Source organism: Bubalus bubalis, chromosome 20, assembly GCF_019923935.1.
Source record: "Bubalus bubalis isolate 160015118507 breed Murrah chromosome 20, NDDB_SH_1, whole genome shotgun sequence".
NCBI classification, from domain to species: Eukaryota; Metazoa; Chordata; class Mammalia; order Artiodactyla; family Bovidae; genus Bubalus; species Bubalus bubalis.
This window is the reverse complement of record NC_059176.1, coordinates 58872299-58885856: the sequence shown is the minus strand read 5'-3', so window position 1 is coordinate 58885856 and position 13558 is coordinate 58872299.

The following is a 13558-nucleotide window of genomic DNA, read 5'->3' as shown; positions in this document are numbered from 1 at the left end:
CTATATTCAGAAGAACCATATGTTAACACAGCTCAACATTGCATGGATTTAGATGGAAAATGAATTCTATCTTGTCTCTAGAAATATAATGACATGACCATACTGTAATATGTCTACCATATGAGGCAGCTGTTAGGTTCTTCCTAACCACTACTATAAAGCTATTTTATTCTACTGGCTAAAAATATTCATTCTGTGCTGAGTACCTTAAAAACTCAAGTGGCTGACTCAGAGTTTGCTCCTAAAATTATTGTTGGGGTTTGTTTGGGGTGCTAATTCTGAGAGAGCTGACCAAGATAGGACTTGTGTAATTGGAGATCAAAATATGATGGTCAGAACTTCTCTGGTGGTACAGTGGTTAAGAATCTGCCTTCCAATGCAGAGGACACGGGTTCTATTGCTGGTCCGGGAAGATTCCACACACCTTGAAACAACTAAGCCTGTGGGTCGCAACACTGAGCCTGCACTCTAGGGCCCATGAGCCACAACTACTGAGCCTGTGTGCTCCAGCTGCTGAAGCCCATGGGCCTATAGCATTCAGCATGTGAGAGCTTAGCCCAGTGTCCTTTGCTGCTGCTATATTTACTCCACTAAAATCCAAGTCACATCTTATTTCTATTCCTCAGAAAAGGTTCACTTGTTCTCAAATGTGCATATTATAGAAGTTATATTGGTTTCTTATCTTGGATTCAGAACCTTCCACAAACTGGTCCCAAGCTGTCTATTCACTTGCTGGGTTCTTGATAAAGCGTCGAGCACGTCAGACTCTTTGCCTTCAGTAACAGGCCACCATGCCCCTAGGTACCCTCATGTGGGCAATTCCTTTGTGTGGGTGCCTTTTCCCAGCCCTTGATTCCTCTGATTCAACTCATCCTCCCATGTGCAATTCAAATATGCTTCCAGCCCAACACATTCATCTTCTTTTCAAGGTGGAATAATCTTGTCCTATGAAATTCCAGGAGCATGTATCATGTGCTTTAATTATTGGATCTAATTTAGTAATAAAGAATAATGGTAAGTGGTCACTAGAAGCATAAACTTTGAAGCCTGAGAGAATTATTGTTAATTCATGACTACTCCTAAGAGGCTGACCTTGAGAAATTGACTTAATCTCTAGGCTCAAATTTCCTAATCAGAAAAATCATGGATAATAATATGACCCAATTTGTTTGTTTAATTCTGAGCCTTAATTTAAATCTTGCATGTAAAATATTTTGAGTACTTCCTGGCAAATGTATCAACTATTATTTCTGTCCAGTTACTATCATTCCAGGAAAAAGCTAAGCCCTTGACGTGCCTGTATCTTCAATCATTCCATAAGCATTCTTGGCTCAAGCAACCTTCAGTGATTCTGCATACCATGAATTATACACTCTTACAAATTCTAGCTCAAAAAATATGTATTCAGTGAATTAATTAAACAATATTTTGTTAGGCAAAACTTTTCTGATCCTTTCCTAATTAATACTTCTACATAAACCTCTTTTTATATCATGTAAAATATTTTATTAAAATAACTTCAGTAGTAAGAGTGGCTCAGAGGTAAATAATCTGCCTGCCAATGCAGATGTGGGTTCAAACCCTGTCAGGAAGATCCTCTAGAGAAGGAAATGGCAACTCATTCCAGTATTATCGGCTAGGAAGTATCATGGACAGAGGAGCCTGGCAGGCTACAAGCCTTGTGGTCACAAGAGTTGGACATGACTTAGTGACTAAACAACATAAGTAATAATCTATGAGAACCATATATTTTCAAAATTCTTTTAATATTTCAGCAATACGTGAACCGTGAACTTCCAGATGTTCAAGCTGTTTTAGAAAAGGCAGAGGAACCAGAGATCAAATTGCCAACATCCACTGGATTATCAAAAAACCAAGAGAATTCCAGAAAAACATCTATTTCTGCTTTATTGACTATGCCAAAGCCTTTGACTGTGTGGATCACAATAAACTGTGGAAATTTCTGAAAGAGATGGGAATCCCAGACCACCTGACCTGCCTCTTGAGAAACCTATATGCAGGTCAGGAAGCAACAGTTAGAACTGGACATGGAACAACAGACTGGTTCCAAATAGGAAAAGGAGTACGTCAAGGCTGTATATTGTCACCCTGCTTGTTTAACTTATATGCAGAGTACATCATGAGAAACGCTGGGCTGGAAGAAGCACAACGTGGAATCAAGATTGCCGGGAGAAATATCTATAACCTCAGATATGCAGATGACATCACCCTTATGGCAGAAAGTGAAGAGGAACTAAAAAAACCTCTTGATGAAAGTGAAAGAGGAGAGTGAAAAAGTTGGCTTAAAGCTCAACATTCAGAAAACGAAGATCATGGCATCTGGTCCCATCACTTCATGGGAAATAGATGGAAACAGTGTTAGACTTTACCTTTGGGCTCCACAATCACTGCAGATGGTGATTGCAGCCATGAAATTAAAAGACACTTACTCCTTGGAAGGAAAGTTATAACCAACCTAGATAGCATATTCAAAAGCAGAGACATTACTTTGCCAACAAATGTCCGTCTAGTCAAAACCATGGTTTTCCCAGTGGTCATGTATGGATGTGAGAGTTGGACTGTGAAGAAAGCTGAGGGCCAAAGAATTGATGCTTTTGAACTGTGGTGTTGGAGAAGACTCTTGAGAGTCCCTTGGACTGCAAGGAGATCCAACCAGTCCATCCTGAAGGAGATCAGCCCTGGGTGTTCTTCAGAAGCAATGATGCTGAAGCTGTAACTCCAATACTTTGGCCACCTCATGTGAAGAGTTGACTCATTGGCAAAGACTCTGATGCTGGGAGGGATTGGGGGCAGGAGGAGAAGGGGATGACAGAGGATGAGATGGCTGGATGGCATCACTGACTCAATGGAAGTAAGTTTGAGTTAACTCCGGGAGTTGGTGATGGACAGGGAGGCCTGGCGTGCTGCGATTCATGGGGTCGCAAAGAGTCAGATACGACTGAGCGACTGATCTGATCTGATCTGAAGGAGTCGGACATGACTGAGCAACTGAACTGAACTGAATATTTCTTAGCTTTTACATGTACTATGTTATAACATTTTAGTAGGATACATATAAAACACCCCCTTGGTAGAAAAGCTATGACCAACCTGCTGCTGCTGCTGCTAAGTCGCTTCAGTCGTGTCCGACTCTGTGCGACCACATAGATGGCAGCCCACCAGGCTCCCCTGTCCCTGGGATTCTCCAGGCAAGAACACTGGAGTGGGTTGCCGTTTCCTTCTCCAGTACATGAAAGTGAAAAGTAAAAGTGAAGTGGCTCAGTCACGTCTGCCTCTTAGCAACCCCATGGACTGCAGCCTACCAGGCTCCTCCATCCATGGGATTTTCCAGGCTAGAGTACTGGTGTGGGGTGCCATTGCCTTCTCAGATCACCAACCTAGACAGCATATTAAAAAGCAGAGACATTACTTTGCCAACAAAGGTCCGTATAGTCAAAGCAATAAGTTTTCCAGTAGTCGTGTACAGATGTGATGGTTGGACCATAAAGAAAGCTGAGTACTGAATAATTGATGCTTTTGAACAGTTCAAAATAGTTCAAAAGACTATTAAGAGTTACTTAGACTTCAAGATCCAACCAGTCAATCTTAAAGGAAATCAGTCCTGAATATTTATTGGAAAGACTGATGCTGATGCTGAAGCTCCAATACTTTGGCCACCTGATGTGAAGAACTGACTCATGAGAAAAGACCCTGATGCTGGAAAAGATTGAAGGCAGGAGGATAAGGGGCTGACAGAGCATGAGATGGTTGGATGGCATCACCGACTGGATGGACATCAGTTTGAGCAAGCTCCAGGAGTTGGTGGTAGACAGCAAAGCCTGGCGTGCTGCAGTCCATGGGGTCACAAAAAGTCAGACATGACTGAACGACTGAACTGAACTGAACTGAACTGATATTGCATTTTATCAATAAAAACAACAGGCTCTTGGAAACATTGGATCTCATCAGAGAAGCTTTGAGTTTTAATTTTAGGTATCTATAATATGACCAGTATCTGATATTAATATTGATACTAGTAATGATAGTAATTAGCATGTATGAAATAATTTTTATCTGTAAAGCAGATAACTTTCATAATATTTGGACATTATTATTATATGTATGAATGAATCTATCTTAAGTTCATTAAAAAACAAAAAATAATAATTAAAAGTATAACAACACATGCTTTTGTCAGTTTGACAAATGAGATGCTATGAAAAGGCCTCTTATGGAAAACAACTAGATTTTGGATAAAGCATATTTTAAAGGCATCTCCTGGCAGGGAACTTTAAGATCTTTCCTGTTCAAAGAACCAAATCAAGCCAGAGAAGAAGTCTTGAGCATGAAGAGACTGCTAATAACTTGATTTACTAGAAAATGCTAATATCTGCACTGAAGTTGGATCCCTAGATCTGAGCCAGAGCTCACCAGATACTACTGCTTTAAGTCTGAAGTCCTGTAAAGGATGAAAGAGCCCAAGATTGGCCACATCCCCGGGTTCCTGACAAAGGCCATCGCATGGTCTCTCTGAAGTAAGAGCCTCAGGACTGGCACTGATGAAAACTAACCATAGTGAGTTTAGGGCCAAAGACCACCAAGCAAAGAAGAAAACTTCCACCAGGTGTAATAGTCATCGAGATGAAACTTGCATCCCTCAGAGAACTTCAGATATTACAAATATCTTAATCAGAATATAGATATAAAAAAGAAGGGCAATGCCAAAGAATATTCAAACTGCTATTCAATAGTGCTCATTTCACATGCTAGTAAGGCTATGTTCAAAATCCTTCAAGCTAGGCTTCAGCAGTATATGAACCAAGAAAATCCAAATGTACAAGCTGGAATTAGAAAAAAGCAGAGTAGCGAGAAATCAAACTGCCAACATCTGTTGGGTCATAGAGAAAGCAAAGGAATTCCAAAAAGCATCTACTTCTGCCTTGTTGACTATGCTAAAGTCTTTGACCGCGTGGATCACAACAAACAGCAGAGAATGCTCAAAGAGATGGAAATACCAGATCACTTTACTTGCATCCTGAGAAACCTGTATGCAGGCCAAGAAGCAACAGTTAGAGCCGGACATGGAAGAGTGGACTAGTTCAAAATTGGGAAAGGAGTACGACAAGGATTTAACTTCTATGCAGCATATATCATGCTAAATGCCAGGCTGGAAGAATCACAAGCTGAGATCAAGATTGCTGGGAGAGATATCAACAACCTCAGATATGCAGATGATGCTACTCCAATAGCAGAAAGTGAAAAGGAACTAGAGAGCCTCTTGATGACAGTGTGAAGAAGAGAGTGAAAAAGCTAGCCTAAAACACAAAATTCAAAAAGATAAGATTGTGGTATCCAGTCCCATCACCTCATGGAAAATAGAAGGGAAAAAAGTGGAAACATTGACAGATTTTATTTTCTTGGGCTCCAAAATCACTGCAGATGGTGACTGCAGCCATGAAATTAAAAAACCCTTGCCCTATGGAGGAAAAGCTATGATAAACCTAGACTGTGTATTAAAAAGCAGAGATATTACTTTGCCAACAAAGGTCTGTCTAGTCAAAGCTATGGTTTTTCCAGTAGTCATGAATGGATGTGAGTGCTGGCCCATAAAGAAGGCCGAGTGCTGAAGAACTGATGCTTTTGAATTGTGATGCTGGAGAAGACCCTTGAGAGTCCATTGGACAGCAAGGAAATCAAACCAATCAATTCTCAAGGGAAATTGTCCCTGAATATTCATTGGAAGGACTGGTGCTGAAGCTGAAGCTCCAATACTTTGGCCACCTAATGCAAAGAACTGACTCCTTGGAAAAGACCCTGATACTGGGAAAGATTGAGGGCAGGAGGAGAAGTGGTGACAGAGGATGAGATGGTTGGATGACATCACCGACTGGATGGACATGAGTTTGAGCAAGCTCCAGGAGTTGGTGGTTGACAGGGAAGCCTGGCATGCTGCAGTCCACAGGGTTGCAAAGAGTTGGATACAACTGAGTGACTGAACAACAATGTGCCATCTTGTACAGAAGCTACAGTTAAGCCAGTTTCTACAACATGGTCTTTAGTCTATTCATCATCTCCTCTCATCATCATCTTGTCTTTGCTTTGACTTCGAGGCTGGGTTAAGAGAGTGCTTGGCATGAATCTCTCTGTGGATATGTCCCTAAGTCAGGTCAACATTTGCTGGCCTTTGTGAACACATTAAACATAGAAGGAAGGAAGGAAGGAGAGTTACATGATACATACTGTCCATAATTCCATTCTTCATCTTTACTTTCTTTCATGATTTCCTGCTCTAACATACTTCCAAATTCCAAACTCTATCAATATCCATTGCCATAATACTGCAGGAGCAGAGAAACCAATGAAAACTAATATAAAAATATAGGGAAGGTAGGGTGTGTGATGGTATTGTATAGATGTTTTTGTTTGTATGTATGTATATGGAATGGCATGTGTGTGTGTCTGAAGGAGTGAGTGTGGACAATATGGAATTTCTGAGAAAGAGGTGGAAATGGGGAAGAAAGGTAAAAAAGAGACAAGAGATAGGCAATACATTATTTCACCTGACGATAAAGCCTATGATGACTTAGAAATTAGTTTAAATGTAGAATTTGACTGCAGTAGTTCTAATGCAATAATACTAGATATTCCATTTGCCTTTCCATAAAGTCTTCTCTCCAAATAGATTCTATTTTTGAGGAGAGTCATTTAGCCAACTTTGCATAATTGTCTGTGCAGTAAAAACAGAAAGATATGGCTGTTTGAAGATTTTGGCAGAGAAGTTACGAAAGTATAGCTGACAGTGTATACATGCTCATTGGTATAGAAAAATTATGAAACTTCAGCTTAGAAGAGCTCTGTTTGCCTTGAACTATGAAATAAACTTAAGATCCCTTTGAATTTAGTATCTTAAAGGACAGTCTGTCATCATTAATTTTTTGTCATAAATTTTAAAAGAATTGTATTTCTAGTTAACTGGACACTTCTATTTTTCTTAATCTCACTTGGAATCATAATACTTACAAAGTTAGTCGCATCTGAAAACATTCATGTCACCAAAGCATTTCTGCGGCTTTCAGGCATGGGTAAATCTTACTGATATTTCAAAACCTGGATGTTCATGCCTTAAGCTGAATTTTCTTCAAAACCCCTGTCTCCTTAGTGCACTGCATTCTGCATTGCTCTCTGAGTCTTAAGTTGCTTCTGTATTACAGTTGGATTTCATATCATCTAAAATAGTATATTTTATTTTTGACCTCTAAAATAAAGGATAATTTGCACGCGGGCCTACCTGTAGTTTCAAAGGAAATGACAGTTTAAATGTATGAAATAAATTTTAAAAAATCATGTATTAAGATCACACACACACATCAATTTATGAGGCAATTTGTTTCTTCACAGGGATAAGAACTTTTCCATAGTAAAGTTGGATAACCTTAAATGCACCATACTTTTGGGAGGATTTTGTGGGCTAGGTTTCTAGGAACAAGTGAGTATTCTTATGGAGCTGTAGAATTAGATTTAAAGACTTATACATAAATACATCTCTGATTCTATTTGTACATTTCCTGCCACTGGTATATCTCATTTTTGCCAGTGGCTTTGAAGTAGAAAATTAAACATTTGCGGTCTGATTGACTACATCACCTTTGTTTTGTTGTTGTTTCCCCGTGAGTTTAAAGTAAAATATTTTTCCAACAAGTGAAAAATTTAAAACTTTGCCAGAACATCTGTGTCAGAGGAGTAAGGTTTACTTGATCCATATAGAAGTGGAATGCTCATTGTATAATTATTATACAGATGAATAGTTTTGAAACAGGAGGGAAGGGGGCAAGGTACAACTTTTCGTAGAATGACATAGCCAGAGGACACAGCATAAACTGATTAGAATTAAATTGGTCCAAGATGGAAGACACGTCAACTTCGACTAGACCTTGATCCTCAATCAGCAAGCTAAATGACACACCAAGAGGTGCCATGATAGTTCCAAGGCCTACTGTCAAAAGACCAAACAGTTGGCGGTGACCCAATTCCTGAAAATCTGTACCCCAGACCCAAAATAGTTGGAATAATCCTCCCACTAATTAGCCTGTGTGATTGATTACCCAGCCCGTAAAAGCTAACCAGGACACCTTTCGAGACCACCAGACTCTCCCTCTGCGATGGCCCACACTCTGTCTGTGAGGTGTTTCTTTCTAAATAAATCCACTTCTTACCTACCATTTTTCTCTCACTGAATTCTTTCTGTGATGAGACATCAAGAACCTGAACTTCACTAGGTCCTGAAACCACGAACCATGGGTTTTGGCTGGGTTTGAGTTCCAACCTCATGGGTTAGAGTCTCAAACTGGGTTTTGGCTGAGTTCAAGTTCCCAGCACATGGATTAAAGTCCCAATCTGAGGTAAACAGTTTTGGTTTGACAAAACAGTCACAGACAAAAAAGATATTACAATGTCTCCGGCAGAACTCACAACAACAACAAAAAGCTAAAATGTTTGCAGTTAACAAGGCTAATACTACTTAAAATGAAAGTGTTAAAACACTCAGTCATGTCCAACTCTTTGCAACCCTATGGATTGTAGCATACCAGGCTCCTCTGTCCATGGAATTCTCCACGCAAGAATACTGGAGTGGGTAGCCATTCCCTTTCCCAGGGGATCTTCCCCTTTCAGGGATTGGACCTGGGTCTTCTGCATTTCAGGCACATTCTTTACCATCTGAGCCACTAGGGAAGCCCCTATACTACTTAAGCTAAGGATAATTGACCACATATTGTTGGAAATTTTTCTTTCCATTATGGAGCAGGCAGGGGATGGGGCAGACAGAAATCCAAGCTCCTTAGTATGGCACAGAATTCTTTCAAAATTAAATCTTATTCTACGTTTTAATATCACCTCCAATCACTCTCACAGGGAACCGTGTTTCCCCAGATATATAGGCTTAAACTCTTTCTTTTGTCCTTGTCTGACACGTCTCTCCTGCAATAAAAATCCCTTCTTCAATTCCCTACTCTTCCTTAGAGACTTAACTCAGAACTTGGCTGGATCAGTGGTCCCCTCCTTTGAGATGCCAAGAGCACTTATCTATTATATGTAAATATCTGTTTACAGTTCACTGAAACTCAAAAGATGTTCATGGAGGAGCTTATACCACCACCACCAACAAACCAATAATGTATAATTTTTCCTTCCTCTAATACCTAACACAAAGTCTGGAAGATAATTGCTAATAAATAAGTAAATGATGAATGAATGAGCTTGTATCAACCATAGGACCTCTGAGAGATTATTATAATGGCACTAACAATGAGATAACTAATATAATTTCACCAGGTTTAGAAAGCCCAGAAACTGAGGCTTTCTGGGGACCAGTAGTCCTATCGCCTGTTTCTTTGCATTGAATTAGCAACTATGTGTTACACTCCATGAAGGACCAGGCTTTTATTCATAATTACATTTTTTCTGTAAAAGATAAATCAATTATGAAGGTGAAAGCTATGATGATGCTGAAGAAATAAGGGAAATCTGAAACAGTTGGAATACTCAAACCATAGAAAATCATGCAAAAGAAGTCTGAGTATGTCGAGTAGTCAACAGATTGAGTATCTCAAATTTGAGTTGTAATGAAAAGACAACTGAGAAAAAAAAATTAAGTAGAATCAGTTGAAAAGTGAACATAAGTCTTCATGATACAATATCAAACATTTTTCATCACTATTCATTTTTAATCTTAAAAAACATATTGGTAGCATTTAGTTCCAAATTTCCAAGCCTTGTTCTCCTTCACTGTGATGTTATCAGCTGGAAGGGAAAGCTGGCCACAAAACTGTTATGTTAAGCACTTTTCCACAGGAACTTATTGCTTTAATAAGTTGGGAAATGCTCCTAAGGAAAAAAAAAAAAGTCATTGAAGATTCATTAGAGAGGAAAAAAAAAAAAAGAAAAAACCTACTTGATTCTCCATAGAATTCACACTTTCCTTACCATGGGATACAGCATATACCCTGAGGTCTCCCCAAGGGTAGGAATAAAATAGCTACTTATCTCTGGAAAGAGAATTTTTTGTTTGCAGGCACAGCAGGGTAAGACAAAAATCCACATACTCGTCATTTGTATACCCAGCAGTTATCCCGATATCCTATTGGACTAGGGATTCCAAGGTAAACAATGCTTCAGACAGGTAAGTGCTCAAGTGCTCAATAAATATTTTTGAAAGAGTGGATAAACATTAGAAAACACGTGAATGCTCTTTGATGACTGCAATCACCACCCCCTGCAACCCGACCCCTGTGTTGATCAAATTCTCACCATATAGGAGTGTATGGGAAAGAAGTAAAACTCCATCTCCAAGAGGATTTGCATATCCGTGTAATCTGTTGCCTTAGACCCTCTTTAGAATTTAATCTTTTATTCTAATAGTCTTATAGATTTTAACCAATTCTGAAAGCCATATGCAAATAAACATGCTTTATGACCTCAGTGAAAAGATAAGTATCTTCTCTGTTTCAAGATTGCGTTTATAGTTAACCTTATTGGTTACAACTTATATTTTAAAAAAAAAGGCCTTTATATAACACTCATTGTAACTGAGAGAATATTTGCAGTCAGATCCACTACCTCCAACAACCCCTGGTCAGTATTCTTTGACTATGGGTCATTTTAGCCTTTTTGAAAATTTCATGTAATTTAATTGTGCTATATGTAGCTTTTTATGTTTATCTTCTTTCCCTCAACATAATGTTTTTGAGATTTAAACTTGATGATGCCTATGTCCATAATGTGTTCCCTTTTACTGCTTAGAATTGAGTTTAAAGAATCTGCCTGCAGTGCAGGAGACCCTGGTTTGATTCCTGGGTAGGAAAGCTCCCACGGAGAAGGGACAGGCTACCCACTCTAGTAGTCTGGGCTTTCTTGAGCTTTCCTGAGGCTCAGATGATAAAGAATCCACCTGCACTGTGGGACATCTAGGTTCAATCCCTGAGTTGGGAAGATTCCCTGGAGGAGGGCATGGCAACCCACTCCAGTATTCTTGCCTGGAGAATCTCATGGACAGAGGAGCCTGGCGGACTACAGCTCATGGGTCACAAAGGGTCGGACATGACTGAGTGACAAAGCACATTGAGTCTAAAGACAAATAACAATTTATCAAATCAACTAGTGATGGAAATTTGGGTTGTTTCCAGGCTTTGGTTATTATAAGTAAAGCTTCTAATTACCAAAAAAAAAAAAAAAAAAGTGACTTAAGACAGATCAGCTTATGGTTAAGAAAATACTGAGTATCATTAAAAAAAAAAAAAAAAAAAAAATTCTGAGTCATGTGGATATTCCATGAAAGGGAAAGCGGATGACTCACTTTCCCAGCAATGAGTCTTTCTGTGGGTTTCCTGCTTTCCCGCCACCTCCTTCCACTGTCCCATAAAGCCCCACCCATAGCAAAAGCCAGGCAATTTCTCCTACGTATACAAAGTTGGGATACTTTAGCATGAAGTTGTTTTAAAGTTTCAGTTCGATATGTACCAAAAGGGCAGGAACGGGAGAGAGAATGGAGCTCCATCCAGATTCCATCTGTGACCAAAACCCAATAACATTCTTTGGTACCAAGTAATCACCCACTCACCCAATGGTCTCTCTGGATGATTGCAAGTGGCTTAAGCAAGTACATAGGAGTTTAAAGAGCCACTCAAAATGACCGAGAAGCAGGCTGTCCACAGAGAAGCTGTGTCATTCCATTGACTAAAAAGCATGGGGCAAGCAGGCGATGGGCTTCCCAGGGGCTCACAGGCTGAGAGAGAGGGAACATGAGTGAGTATGAGAATAATGAGTGCAAGGAGCATCCTGCTCCATCCCACTCCTACTATTATGTGAATGCTGTGTTTGTTAGGCTAGCTCCCTCCCCAGCCACCCTCCAAGCAGTTCATAGACAATAAAACACCAGGAATCCCTGAAGAGTGGTAAAATGCTGACATGATTTAAGAAGGAAGACTCTGATAAGAAGATAAAAATCTAATAAACAGAGTCTAGAGAACCTTGGTACGTCTCAGGCGCTCGGCCAGGGTAAGCAAAACCCTCCCAAGGAAAACAAAAGGAGCCTTAATCGTAAGGACATTCCACTCACAGACCATCTGAAGGAGAAAGTTAAGGCCGTGACCTCTGCAGGCTGCAGTTATGAGCGCTTTGACAAGAAAATATTTGATTTGGTTCAAGAGGCAAAATCAGTCACTGGATTTTTTTAATACCTTTTTTTTTCTTCAAGAAAACAAAAAATCATGTATTTTGTATGTGCTTGAGAGTGAGAGAGAGTGAGTTCTGTGTACGTGGTAAATATTTCTCCAAACCTTTGTATCTTTTCTGTTTAACTTGGTTTTAATTTCTTCTTGGATTTTAATCAACTCCAGGAAAAGGTGGATTCACAGGCCCATTGATTTCCCTTTTTTAATTAACACAGGGCTCCCAAAGGCTAATCTTAAGTTTCACACGTGAATCTGCAAATATGTAAAGACATACATTCTCTACCAGAACCAGGTCGAGAGAGTCATAAAGCTGTTTATTGCTGAAGACTTAGGACGACCTCCAACAATTCATCTGTGTCTTTGAAATCTAGAACAGAGAATTGCATAGAAAAATGTTGAAGTGCTACCCCGGCTCTCAGCCTAATTCAAAACAAAGCCTTTATATTGGTTGAAAATCTGAGCAACACCATTGATAAAACATGTGTAATAAGAAATATTTATGTAGTGATGTATGTATTTGGTATTAAGAGAACATATGTAGAGTAAGGAAGGAGAAAAATTTTACGGAGATTAAAATTTTAAAGAGCTCTTTCAGTATACTTATAAGAGCTTCAAGGCTTGCAGATACTTCAGATTAGCTTAATTTTAAAATTCAAGGCTTTCTTTTCACTAATACAGAGGTGAACTGTACTTGTGCTCATCAGATATAATTAGTTTATTTTTAATACTTATTTTTCCTCCCTAAGAAGAAGAGAAATGGGACATAGGTATAAATGGGCATGATCTAGAAGGAAACAGGGAAGAAATGAAGAGGAGGGAAGAAGTGAGAAGAAAAAATCCTAGGGCAGAAATGAACAGCCCATGAGAGATGAAAGGACGACAAAAGAACAGCTTGAGGTCCTTTCTCTTATCCTCTGAATACGTAATTGGGAAGCAAGACTGGGTCAAAGCACTGAGAATTATCCAAAGCACTTAGGGCTCAGGAAACTTTCATGGCCATCTGATAATCACAAGTTCAACTAAGAGATGGGTGAATGGGGCACAGGTAGGGAAGGGAACAGATAAGAGCAAAGTCTTGGGTTTTGCAGCTGGTGAGAGCCTGATTTGCAAGTATCCTCTGTTCTATTTGCTTAGAACCCTTGATGGTAGAGTGAATTTTCTTGAGGACATATTTAATTTTAGACTTTTAGAGCTCTAAGAGATTGGACCTGTAGGCTAATATAAATTTCCTGTATGGCAAAACTTTATTCTTTAAACCAAACTTGTTTTAATATAGGAAAATTTTTAATTTTTTTAATTAAATTTTTAATTTGTTTTTTAAAGCAGGTAAT